This window comes from Scyliorhinus torazame, chromosome 23, assembly GCF_047496885.1.
Source record: "Scyliorhinus torazame isolate Kashiwa2021f chromosome 23, sScyTor2.1, whole genome shotgun sequence".
Lineage (NCBI taxonomy): Eukaryota > Metazoa > Chordata > Chondrichthyes > Carcharhiniformes > Scyliorhinidae > Scyliorhinus > Scyliorhinus torazame.
Window position 1 is genome coordinate 16010382 of NC_092729.1, and position 12494 is coordinate 16022875.

Below are 12494 nucleotides of genomic sequence, written 5' to 3' on the forward strand. Positions count from 1 at the left end.
CAGAGAGCGAGGGACTCACAGAGCGAGGGACACACACAGAGAGCGAGGGACACACAAAGAGCGAGGGACACACAGAGAGCGAGGGACACACAGAGAGCGAGGGACACACAGAGAGCGAGGGACACACACAGAGAGCGAGGGACACACAGAGAGCAAGGGATACACAGAGCGAGGGACACACACACAGAGCGAGGGACACACACAGAGAGCGAGGGACACACAAAGAGCGAGGGACACACTGAGAGCGAGGGACACACTGAGAGCGAGGGACACACTGAGAGCGAGGGACACACACAGAGAGCGAGGGACACACACAGAGAGCAAGGGACAGACAGAGACCGAGGGACGCACAGAGAGCGAGGGAGGCACAGAGCGAGGGACACACACAGAGAGCGAGGGACACACAAAGAGCGAAGGACACACAGAGAGCGAGGGACACACAGAGCGAGGGACACACAGAGCGACGGACACACACAGAGAGCGAGGGACACACAGAGAGCGAGGGACATACCGAGAGCGAGGGACATACCGAGAGCGAGGGACACACAGAGAGCGAGGGACACACAGAGAGCGAGGGACACACAGAGCGAGGGACACACACAGAGAGCGAGGGACACACAGAGAGCCAGGGACACATAGAGGGAGGGACACACACAGAGAGCGAGGGACACACACAGAGAGCGAGGGACACACAGAGAGCCAGGGACTCACAGAGCGAGGGACAAACACAGAGAGCAAGGGACACACAAAGAGCGAGGGACACACAGAGAGCAAGGGACACACAGAGCGAGTGACACACACAGAGAGCGAGGGACACACAGAGAGCGAGGGGTACACAGAGCGAGGGACATACACACATAGCGAGGGACACACACAGAGAGCGAGGGACACACAGAGCGAGGGACACACACAAAGAGCGAGGGACACACTGAGAGCGAGGGACACACAGAGCGAGGGACACACACAGAGAGCGAGGGCCACACAGGGAGCAAGGGACACACAGGGAGCGAGGGACACACAGAGAGTGAGGGACACACAGAGCGAAGGAAACACACACAGAGAGCGAGGGACAGACAGAGAGCGAGGGACGCACAGAGAGCGAGGCACGCACAGAGAGCGAGGCAGTCACAGAGAGCGAGGGAGACACAGAGAGCTAGGGATACACAGAGAGTGAGGGACACACAGAGAGCGAGGGATGCACAGAAAGCGAGGGACTACAGAGAGCGAGAGACACACAGAGAGCGAGGGACACACAGAGCGAGGGACACACAGAGCGAGGGATACACAGAGAGCGAGGGATACACAGAGAGCGAGGGACACTCAGAGAGAGCGAGGGACACACAGAGAGCGAGGGACACACAGAGAGCGAGGGACACACAAAGAGCGAGGGACACACAGAGAGCGAGGGACACACAGAGCGAGGGACACACAGAGAGCGAGGGACACATAGAGAGCGAGGGACATACAGACAGCGGCGGACGCACAGAGAGCGATCACAGTTTATCAGAGAATTTAAAGTGCAGAAGGAGGCCATTCAGCCCGTCGAGTCTGTACCAGATCTTGGAAAGAGCACCCTATCCAAGCCCACACACCCACCCTATCCCCATAACCCAGCAGCCCCACCCAACACTGAGGGCAATTTTGGACACTAAGGGCAATTTATCAAGGCCAATCCACCTAACCTGCACATCTTTGGACTGTGGGAGGAAACTGGAGCACCCGGAGGAAACCCACGCACACACGGGAGGATGTGCAGACTCCGCACAGACAGTGACCCAATCCGGAATCGAACCTGGGACCCTGGAGCTGTGAAGCAATTGTGCTATCCACAATGATACCGTGCGCATGGGCGCACACAGAGCGAGTGACGCACAGAGCGAGGGACGCACAGAGAGCGAGGGACACACAGATAGCGAGGGACACACTCAGAGAGCGAGGGACACACAGAGAGCGATGGACACACAGAGCGATGGACACACACAGAGAGCGAGTGACACACAGAGAGCGAGGGATACACAGAGCGAGGGACATACACACAGAGCGAGGGACACACAGAGAGCGAGGGACACACAGAGCGAGGGACACACACAGAGAGCGAGGGACACATAAAGAGCGAGGGACACACTGAGAGCGAGAGACACACAGAGCGAGGGACACACACAGAGAGCGAGGGACACACAGGGAGCGAGGGACACACAGAGAGCGAGGGACACACAGAGCGAGGGACACACAGAGCAAGGGACACACACACATAGCGAGGGACAGACAGAGAGCGAGGCACGCACAGAGAGCGAGGGAGACACAGAGAGCGAGGGACACACAGAGAACTAGGGATACACAGAGAGTGAGGGACACACAGAGAGCGAGGGACGCACAGAGAGCGAGGGACTACAGAGTGCGAGGGACACACAGAGAGCGAGGGACACACAGAGAGCGAGGGACACACAGAGAGCGAGGGACACACAAAGAGCGAGGGACACACAGAGAGCGAGGGACACACAGAGAGCGAGGGACACACAGAGCGAGGGACACACAGAGAGCGAGGGACACACAGAGAGCGAGGGACACATAGAGAGCGAGGGACATACAGACAGCGGCGGACGCAAAGAGAGCGATCACAGTTTATCAGAGAATTTAAAGTGCAGAAGGAGGCCATTCGGCCCGTCGAGTCTGTACCAGATCTTGGAAAGAGCACCCTATCCAAGCCCACACCCCCACCCTATCCCCATAACCCAGCAACCGCACCCAACACTAAGGGCAATTTTGGACACTAAGGGCAATTTATCAAGGCCAATCCACGTAACCCGCACATCTTTGGACCGTGGGAGGAAACCGGAGCACCCGGAGGAAACCCACGCACACACGGGGAGGATGTGCAGACTCCGCACAGACAGTGACCCAAGCCGAAATCGAACCTGGGACCCTGGAGCTGTGAAGCAATTGTGCTATCCACAATGATACCGTGCGCATGGGCGCACACAGAGCGAGGGACGCACAGAGCGAGGGACGCACAGAGAGCGAGGGACACACAGAGAGCGAGGGACACACACACAGAGCGAGGGACACACAGAGAGCGAGGGACACACACAGAGAGCGAGGGACACACAGAGGGCGAGGGACACACAGAGAGCGAGGAACGCACAGAGCGAGGGGCACACACAGAGAGCGAGGGACGCACAGAGAGCGAGGGACGCACAGAGAGCGAGGGACGCACAGAGAGAGCGAGGGACGCACAGAGAGAGCGAGGGACGCACAGAGCGAGGGACACACAGAGAGCGAGGGACACACAGAGCGAGGGGCACACAGAGAGCGAGGGGCGCACAGAGAGCGAGGGACGCACAGAGAGCGAGGGACGCACAGAGCGAGAGACACACAGAGCGAGGGACACACAGAGAGCGAGGGGCACACAAAGAGCGAGGGACACACAAAGAGCGAGGGACGCAGAGAGCGAGGGACACACAGAGAGCGAGGGTCACACAGAGAGCGAGGGACACACACAGAGAGCAAGGGACACACAGAGAGCAAGGAACACAGACACAGAGCGAGGGACTTACAGAGAGCGAGGGATGCACAGAGAGCGAGGGACACACAGAGAGCGAGGGACACACAGAGAGCAAGTAACACACACACAGAGCGAGGGACACACACAGAGAGCGAGGGACACACAGAGAGCGAGGGACACACAGAGAGCGACGGACACACAGAGAGTGATGGACACACAGAGAGCGAGGGACACACAGAGAGCGAGGGACACACAGAGAGTGAGGGACACACAGAGAGCGAGGAACACTGAGAGCGAGGGACACACAGAGAGCGAGGGACACACAGAGCGAGGGACACACAGAGCGAGGGACACACAGAGCGAGGGACACACACAGAGCGAGGGACACACACAGAGAACGAGGGACACACAGAGAGCGAGGAACACACAGAGAGCGAGGGTCACACAGAGAGCGAGGGACACACAGAGAGCAAGGAACACACAGAGAGCGAGGGACACACAGAGAGCGAGGGACACACAGAGAGTGAGGGACACACAGAGAGCGAGGGACACAGCGAGTGCGAGGGACACAGCGAGAGCGAGGGACACACACAGAGCGAGGGACACACACAGAGAGCGACGACACAGCAAGTGCGAGAGACACAGCGAGAGAAGGAGAGTGAGCGATAGAGTGATAGAAAGAGAGAGAGATGTACAAAGTGATAGATAGTGGGACAAAGAGACAGAGGGATAGAGATAGAGGGAGAGGGGGACAGAGAGAGGGGGATACAGAAAGGGAGAGGGCGACAGAGAGAGTGACACAGAGAGAAAGAGGTAGACAGTGAAAGAGAGGGATAGAGTGAGAGGACACTTTGAGAGCAACAGGGACACAGAGGGAGAGAGGGACAGAGAGAGGTGGGCACACGGAGAGAGTGAGGGACAGACACAGAGAAAGAGGTACACAGCGGGTCAGGATCTGAGGTTTCGGGGACGTGAGTGGGTCCGGATGTGAGGGTTAGGGGACATGAGGGTGTGATGGTGTGAGGGTGCCAGGACGTGAGGCAGTCAGGACATTAGGGTTATCAAACTGACCGTTTTCATTCATTCCAAATTGTTTCTTTATAAATTCTAATCTCAGGAATTAACATCAGAAGATTTCAGTGAAAAATCTGCCTGTGAACAACAAGTAAAATATGAAGTGAAACTTTGCAATGAGCTTTGTTTGTCTGGCCAGGAATCTTCTCTCTAAATGGAAGCAGGAATGAAGTTGTGTTTAACTCACATTCTGTGATTTCTTGCTGGTTTTTACTCATTCTATGGAAAGCCTTCCTCAGGCGACAGACGAATAGTTATTCCCAACATGTCAGAAATTCAGAGGGAACAGATGTCAAACAAAGACAGAAATAACGACAGGACATTGTGAATCTGTGGCTGTCTGCTGAATTAACATAACCATAGACAGGACAAGTGTTACCTTTGCAGATACAGGAAACACACCGAGGGGAACATTCCTGACAGAAAGTCGGGGGTGGGGTCTGCACACAGGTCACTGAGGAGATCTCAGTCCAAACTGTTTCTAATCATTTCCCAAATGTTTCACAACATTTGTGGCTCTTCCAAAATTTAAGATACTTTGCTGTCGGTATTCTGTGAATCCAGCTGTGAAATATCTTCAATTCAATGTCTTTTCCCCAACACTATTCCCATGTCCGTTTATGTCATTGGGATTTAGAAAGCTGTCAATTTCTGCTTTAAACTTGGTCAATAACTTTCCATCTTTGAGAGTGGAGACATCACCAGGAATGTGGGATTAGATCTCCAGGGTTAGGTTGGAGAAACAGGGCTCGTTCGGGTCCTATTGAATCAATCTCTCCTCCGAGGACAGTCCGGCAATCTCCCTATCAGCCGATTGTCCCTCCGCTGCACTCCCTCTCTGGCAACTATATCCTTTCTATGTTAGGGAGACCGAAACTGTACACAGTACTCCAGGTGTGGGCTCACCAAGGCCTTGTGTAACTGCAGTAAGACATCTCCACTTCTGAATTCAAATCCCTCTTTCAATGAAGGCCAACATATCATTGGTCTTCTTAACTGCTTGCTGCACCCCCCTCTCCACTTTCAGTGTCTGGTGTACAAGCTCCATTTGTGCATCCACATTGCCCAACATATCACCATTTAAATTTGACTCTTTCCTTCAGTTTTTGTTTGACACTAACTTGGACAACTGTCCGAATTGTCTCAGTGTTGTGCTCACTTAAAATGGCCACCGTTCAGTCACTTAAAATGGCTGACTGCTGATCGTGGATTTGTTTAGACAGATTCCCAGAGAGAGAGATAGAGAGATGCAGAGACAGAGAAGTTGGGGAGAATAACAGAATACATTGATTCAATGTTCAGAATCTCCATCTCTGTGTAGACTCTGCACAGCGCTGTTGGAATGTAATAATCAGAGCTCACAGAATGATAGAATATACATTGCAGGAGTAGCCCATTTGGCCCATCGAGTCTGCACTGGCCCTCGGAGAGAGCACCCTACCCAAGCCCACGCCTCCACCCTATCCAAATAACCCCAGTAACACCACCTAACCTTTGGGCCACTAAGGGGCAATTTAGCACGGCCAACATCTCCTCACATCCTTCTAGGCCCTAGTGAATACAGGCACAATGATAGAATCCCTACAATGCAGAAGGAGGCCATTCTGCCCATCGAATCTACACCAACCCTCTGACACAGCATTCTATGTAAGCTCAGTCACCCGCCCTATCCCAATAACTCCTTAACCTAATCTAAACAATCTTTCTTGGACACGAAGGGGTAATTTAGCAGGACCATTCCACCTAGCCTGCACATCTTTGGACTGTGGAAGGAAACCGGAGCACCCGGAGGAAACCCACGCACACACGGGGAGAAACTGCCAACTCCACGTAATCAGTCACACAAGGCCGGAATTTATCCCGGGTCACTGGCACAGTGAGGCAGCAGTGCTAACCACTGTGCCACAGTCAAACCAATCTCTCCTTGTAGGACAGTCCGGTAACCTCCCTATCAGCCGATTGACCCTCCGCTGCACTCCCTCTCTGGCAACTCTATCCTTTCTTAGTTAGGGAGACCGAAACTGTACACAATACTCCAGGTGTGGTCTCACCAAGGGCTTGTGTAACTGCAGTAAGACATCTCCACTTCTGAACTCAAATCCCTCTTTCAATGAAGGCCAACATATCATTGGTCTTCTTAACTGCTTGCTGCACCCCCCTCTCCACTTTCAGTGACTGATGTAAAAGGACAGCCAGCTCCCTTTCTTCATCCACATTCCCCAACAAATCACTGTTTAAATCAGACTCTTTCCATCAGGATTTTGTTGTACCAACGTGTACAAATGTCAGAAATGACTGTGCTGTGCTCACCTAAAATGGCCACCATTAAGTAACTTAAAATGGCTGACTGCTGATCGTGGATTTTGTTCTGACAATATTCCCAGACAGACAGAGAGAGAAGCAGAAACAGAGGGATGGAGAAACTAATAGAAGACATTTATTTGAGATTTTGAAACTCCGTCAAACACGACCAGCAAAGGTACATCATGGGGTGAGACAAAGATTCCTCTACACTGTCCCTGGCAAACACTCCCAGGACAGGTACATCACGGTATTAGATATCGAGCAAGGCTCTCTCTACACTGTGCCCATCAAACACTCCCAGGACAGGTACAACACGGTATTAGATATCGAGCAAGGCTCTCTCTACACTGTGCCCATCAAACACTCCCAGGACAGGTACAACACGGTATTAGATATCGAGCAAGGCTCTCTCTACACTGTACCCATCAAACACTCCCAGGACAGGTACAACACGGTATTAGATATCGAGCAAGGCTCTCTCTACACTGTGCCCATCAAACACTCCCTGCACAGGTACAGCACGGGGTTAGATATAGAGTAAAGCGCCCTCTACACTGTCAACATCAAACACACCCAGGACAGGTACAGCACGGGATTAGATACAGAGTAAAGTTCCCTCTACACTGACCCATCAAACACTCCCAGGACAGGTACAGCACGGGGTTAGATACAGAGTAATGCTCCCTCTACACTGTCCCCATCAAACACTCCTAGGACAGGTACAGCACGGGGTTAGATACAGAGTAAATCTCCCTCTACACTGTCCCCATCAAACACTCCCAGGACAGGTACAGCACGGGGTTAGATACAGAGTAAAGCTCCCTCTGCATTTTTCCTCTCAAACAATCCCAGGAGAGGTACAGCACGGGGTGTGATACCGAGCAGGGCTCTCTCTACACTATACTGTTTCCATTTTCTCACAAATATTTGCTTCTTTTCCAATTCACTTTAATTCTGTGCCATCTCGTTCTTGAGCTTCTTAATAGTGGGAACAGTTTCTCCCTGTCTACTCTGTCCGGCACCCCCAAGAATTTGATTACCTCTATCTAATCTCCTCTTGGACATTTCTCTCCATGGAGAACAGACCCAACCTCCAATCTATCCTCATCACTGAAGTTTCTCATTCCTGAACCATTCTTGTGAACCTCCTCTGCACTCGCTCCAGTGTGTTCACATCCTTCCTATAGTGTGACGCCCAGAACTGTCCACAATATTCCAGCTGAGCTCTAACTAGTGTCTTGTATAAGTTCAGCCTTACCTCCTCGCTCTTGTACCAATGCGGAAAATACTGAGCAGGTCAGGCAGCATCTGTGGAGAGAGAAATAGAATGTTGGACCAGGGCGACTGGCAGATAGACAGATAGAGAAAAGTCCACACACACAGTAACACACTTACCCTCACACAGACACCCTGCTCTAAACAGATAGAAAATGCGGCAGATCACATCTCCATCAGTAAATGGAAGGAGATTTTGGATTTCTCTTCAAAAGGACCAGCACACATTTAAAAAGAATGGGTGGGTGGGAGGTTTGGTGCTTCCCAATCTTTTGTATTATTATTGGGCTATGAATTTGGAGAAGATTCGGCAATGGTGGGGAGAGGAAGAAGCGGAATGGGTACAGGTGGAGTAAGCATCGTGTAAGGGGACTAGTTTGCAGACTTTCGCTGCGGCCCCACTCCCATTTCCCCCGGGGAGGTTTACACAAAGCCCGGTGCTGGCATCTTCCTTCAACATCTGGAGCAAGCGGAGACGCCATTTTGCTTTGGTAAACTTGACGGTGCGAGCCCCTATTTATGGAAACCCCCGATTCACCCCGGCGGCAAGACTGGATACAATATTTAAACAGTGGCATAAAGCTGGGCTGAGACAGGTTACAGACTTGTTCTTGGAATGTAGGTTTGAAGAATTGAGGGAGAAACATAAAATGCCGAGGGAGGTGAAGTTTAATTATCTTCAATGATGAAACTTGGTGAACAAGGAGTTGTCCTCTTTCGTTGCCTACCAGAGAACAAGCTGCTGGATAAATTGCTCCTCCCAGCTGAGTTGGTGATGGGAGAATTACTAACATTTACAGCTGGCTGATGGACAGAAAGAAAGCAGCAATTGAGGAAATAAAACAAAAGTGGAAGGAAGAGTTGGGCGTGGCGTTGGAATGGGGACTATGGAGTGAGGTTATACACAGGGTCAATGCGACATCTTCACGTGCTCGGATGGGCTTGATACAATTCAAGGATGTACACAGGGGCGATATGACACAGGGATGAACGAGCAGATCCTTCACAGAGGAAGAAGATAAATGTGAGAGTGTAAAGGAGGACCAGTGAACCACGTCCACATCTTCTGGTCACGTCCACGATTATTGGGCTTCTGGCTCTCGCTATTTAAAACAGTAACAAAGGTTGTGGAGGTGGAAATATTACTGGGACCACATGAGGCAATTTCTGGGGTGTCGGAAGTACCGGGACTAATAGATGGGGACGGGGCCGATGTGGTGGCCTTTGCCACATTGATCGTCCGGAGGCTAATTGTATTGGAAGGGAAGTCAGAAGATCCGCCAAAAATATCGACATGGTTGAGGGATATTGTGGAATTCCTTAAACTTGAGAAACTAAAGTTAGCCCTTTGTGGCTCAGGTGGGGGGTTCTGGACGAGATGGAGGCTGTTCTTGTCTCTATTTACAGATCTGTTTGTTGCCAGTGGGTAAGGGGAGGGAAGAGGGGAAAGGTTTAATGGAAATAAAGGAATAAATCTCAAATGAGGAGAATAGTATTTTGTTTGTGTTGTGACTGATTGTTTGTATGTTGTTATGTCCGTCCTCATCGGAATGATAATATTTTCAAAAAACACAGCAATAATGACCACATTTTTAAAAAATTAGCTCACGGACTGCAAAATGGGTTTGAAGGTCTTGAGTTAAAAGTCTTAAACTTAAAGGTGGGAATGAGGGAGTTAATTCATCCTTTCCACAGGGGACGTGGGGGAATTGTCCACCATGATCACATTTCTGATTGTGGAATCTTACTGTGCAATCAATATGCCTGCTGTCAGTTTGTACAGGTTCAAGTAGAAAGAGAGAAAGAAATCCATCTTCAGAGACTCTGAACTTAATTTTGAAAGTGCCACCATTTTTGGGGCTCTTCCTGTGCACAAGCTGCCTGCAGAATTCCCCAAATTAAAATCAAGGTGAGAGAGGAGCGTGAGGGGCGAGGTAACAGAAAGCAGTTGGGGTTATCAAACTGACCGTTTTCATTGAATATAAATTGTTTCATTATAAATTCTAATCTCAGGAGGGTTTCCTGAAACAATATGTTGACAGGCCAACAAGAGGCGAGGCCACGTTGGATTTGGTTTTGGGTAATGAACCAGGCCAGGTGTTGGATTTGGAGGTAGGAGAGCACTTTGGGGACAGTGACCACAATTCGGTGACGTTTACATTAATGATGGAAAGGGATAAGTATACACCGCAGGGCAAGAGTTATAGCTGGGGGAAGGGCAATTATGATGCCATTAGACGTGACTTGGGGGGATAAGGTGGAGAAGTAGGCTGCAAGTGTTGGGCACACTGGATAAGTGGGGCTTGTTCAAGGATCAGCTACTGCGTGTTCTTGATAAATATGTACCGGTCAGGCAGGGAGGAAGGCGTCGAGCGAGGGAACCGTGGTTTACCAAGGAAGTGGAATCTCTTGTTAAGAGGAAGAAGGAGGCCTATGTGAAGATGAAGTGTGAAGTTTCGGTTGGGGCGATGGATAGTTACAAGGTAGCGAGGAAGGATCTAAAGAGAGAGCTAAGACGAGCAAGGAGGGGACATGAGAAGTATTTGGCAGGAAGGATCAAGGAAAACCCAAAAGCTTTCTATAGGTATGTCAGGAATAAGCAAATGACTAGGGAAAGAGTAGGACCAGTCAAGGACAGGGATGGGAAATTGTGTGTGGAGTCTGAAGAGATAGGCGAGATACTAAATGAATATTTTTCGTCAGTATTCACTCAGGAAAAAGATAATGTTGTGGAGGAGAATGCTGAGCCCCAGGCTAATAGAATAGATGGCATTGAGGTACGTAGGGAAGAGGTGTTGGCAATTCTGGACAGGCTGAAAATAGATCAGTCCCCGGGACCTGATGGGATTTATCCTAGGATTCTCTGGGAGGCCAGGGAAGAGATTGCTGGACCTTTTGCTTTGATTTTTATGTCATCATTGGCTACAGGAATAGTGCCAGAGGACTGGAGGACAGCAAATGTGGTCCCTTTGTTCAAAAAGGGGAGCAGAGACAACCCCGGCAACTATAGACCGGTGAGCCTCACGTCTGTAGTGGGTAAAGTCTTGGAGGTGATTATAAGAGACAAGATTTATAATCATCTAGATAGGAATAATATGATCAGGGATAGTCAGCATGGCTTTGTGAAGGGTAGGTCATGCCTCACGAACCTTATTGAGTTCTTTGAGAAGGTGACTGAACAGGTAGATGAGGGTAGAGCAGTTGATGTGGTGTATATGGATTTCAGCAAAGCGTTTGATAAGGTTCCCCACGGTAGGCTATTGCAGAAAATACGGAGGCTGGGGATTGAGGGTGATTTAGAGATGTGGATCAGAAATTGGCTAGCTGAAAGAAGACAGAGGGTGGTGGTTGATGGGAAATGTTCAGAATGGAGTACAGTCACAAGTGGAGTACCACAAGGATCTGTTCTGGGGCCGTTGCTGTTTGTCATTTTTATCAATGACCTAGAGGAAGGCGCAGAAGGGTGGGTGAGTAAATTTGCAGACGATACTAAAGTCGGTGGTGTTGTCGATAGTGTGGAAGGATGTAGCAGGTTACAGAGGGATATAGATTAGCTGCAGAGCTGGGCTGAGAGGTGGCAAATGGAGTTTAATGTAGAGAAGTGTGAGGTGATTCACTTTGGAAGGAATAACAGGAATGCGGAATATTTGGCTAATGGTAAAGTTCTTGAAAGTGTGGATGAGCAGAGGGATCTAGGTGTCCATGTACATAGATCCCTGAAAGTTGCCACCCAGGTTAATAGGGTTGTGAAGAAGGCCTATGGAGTGTTGGCCTTTATTGGTAGAGGGATTGAGTTCCGGAGTCGGGAGGTCATGTTGCAGCTGTACAGAACTCTGGTACGGCCGCATTTGGAGTATTGCGTACAGTTCTGGTCACCACATTATAGAAAGGACGTGGAGGCTTTGGAGCGGGTGCAGAGGAGATTTATCGGGATGTTGCCTGGTATGGAGGGAAAATCTTATGAAGAAAGGCTGATGGACTTGAGGTTGTTTTCGTTGGAGAGAAGAAGGTTAAGAGGAGAATTAATAGAGGCATACAAAATGATCAGGGGGTTGGATAGGGTGGACAGTGAGAGCCTTCTCCCGCGGATGGAAATGGCTGGCACGAGGGGACATAACTTTAAACTGAGGGGTAATAGATATAGGACAGAGGTCAGAGGTAGGTTCTTTACGCAAAGAGTAGTGAGGCCGTGGAATGCCCTACATGCTACAGTAGTGAACTCGCCAACATTGAGGGCATTTAAAAGTTTATTGGATAAACATATGGATGATAATGGCAGAGTGTAGGTTAGATGGCTTTTGTTTCGGTGCAACTTCGTGGGCCGAAGGGCCTGTACTGC

At 50.4% G+C, this 12494-nt stretch overlaps 1 long non-coding RNA gene across 1 annotated transcript in view; it reads right to left on the reverse strand.

The window, feature by feature from the left end:
• Positions 1 to 8138: 8138 nt before the first annotated feature.
• The window catches only part of LOC140399573 (uncharacterized), a 489788-nt gene continuing 485432 nt past the window's right edge, over positions 8139 to 12494 (reverse strand). Inside the window, exon 3 of the long non-coding RNA XR_011937728.1 lies at positions 8139 to 8188. This is a non-coding gene — a long non-coding RNA (uncharacterized lncRNA). The remainder of the gene's footprint in view (positions 8189 to 12494) is intronic.